The 1,537-nt window shown below is 38.1% G+C and overlaps 1 pseudogene; it reads right to left on the bottom strand.

The window, feature by feature from the left end:
- Positions 1-460: 460 nt before the first annotated feature.
- LOC103061838 (deleted in azoospermia-like pseudogene) lies at positions 461-1,307 on the bottom strand (annotated as a pseudogene).
- Between the last annotated feature and the right edge of the window lie 230 nt (positions 1,308-1,537).

Below are 1,537 nucleotides of genomic sequence, written 5' to 3' on the forward strand. Positions count from 1 at the left end.
GGATGTCTGCTTCATTACCTAATTCAAGTACAGTTTTAAAAATACCTCTGCAAAAAGATCCTCCTATCTTAAGTGTGAGCTGGGAGTAAGTTAAAATGTTAGGAACAAGTGCCAACATGTAGTAAAATGTATTTGAAAGCTTAGAAACACAACCCAATGTTTAGAACAGTTAAGAATTCCAACTGTTATACTTGACATGGTTTAACTTCTGGTTAGAAGTTAGAACACAGAAAAATCTAGACTAGATAAAACATGCAAACATGTCTAAAAATAAAGAACATATAAATTCAAACCTCTAGAAACATATCACATACAAACTTCAAATGAACTCCAAATAACGTTTGCCAGTAAGGCTACATAATTGTCAAGTGTGTTTTGTCAGCAATATTAGCCTGCAAGGTTTTCTATCTTTACAAATGACAAACATGAATATTTCAGGTTTTCTAAATCTATTGTTGAGTCAAATAGTTTTAAGAACAGCTCTGCTTCTTCTAAAAAGATATGCTCTTTTCTCCTTAAGATAGGCCTCTTGAGTTACAATATTGTTCCTCAAACGGTTGTCTGGATTAAATAGGCAAATTACTACTGTCTGTATGCTGCGATCCATAGATTTCTCTTGTGGACTGTTTGCACATGACTGTGCTTGGTCAGTTCCTACACCCATTTCACTACTATAATTCACTGTAATATATGCCGGCACAATGTAATTTCTTGGTTCTCCAGGAGGCCACATTGGTGGAACCTGGTAATTATAAGTTGGCTGGTATCTGACAGGAACCTGCTGATGAATTAATAAAGCTGGAGAACCATAAGGATATGCCTGAACGTATTGCATGACAGGACTCATCACAGCTGGAGACTGCATATACGTTTCTTGGTTACTCCAAACACTATGGAACTGAGGTGTAGGGGAATTAACAAGCATTGGCCTGGGTGGCACATGATAGGCACATAGGTTTGGGTGTTTCCTTATTGCAGGTCCTAATTTGAGCTTCTTCCCATGAAAATTTACTTGTGATTCTACTGTTTTCTGTACATACACAGTGTCCAAAAATGATACAAATATGTATCCTTTAGATACACCAGTTCTATCAGTGATTACTTTCACTTTTTAAACTGTGCCATATCAGAAAAAAAGTTCTGAATTTCTATCTCGTCTATCCTTTTATCTATTCCACCCACAAAAATGGTATTTAACATGATTTTCCCTTCAAGCAGAACATACTCTTGGCTGGTAGGTTAGGCAACTGAAAGCTTTCTTCCCATGGAATGCTTGTGTTATGAGAGTCCTCATTTGAAGTAGACATCTTACCACACGTTAGGACAAAACCTTTTCTCCTGAAAATAACTAGGACTGGTGTTCCCCATGTTAAACTAATAACCCCCACAAAATTCCCACTCTTCCCTGAAAACATGACCTATGTGCCCCTTAAGCTGATGCTTTACCAGAAAGCTGCTAAGACCCCACGCTGAGGTGACCGGCTGAGGCTTTGACACACCCAGAGCTCTGGGAATGAATCCAGCCACATATTTTCCC

Source organism: Python bivittatus, unplaced genomic scaffold (genome assembly GCF_059951505.1).
Source record: "Python bivittatus isolate LINGU-HERP-01145 unplaced genomic scaffold, Pbiv_v1 ctg000070_np1212, whole genome shotgun sequence".
NCBI classification, from domain to species: Eukaryota; Metazoa; Chordata; class Lepidosauria; order Squamata; family Pythonidae; genus Python; species Python bivittatus.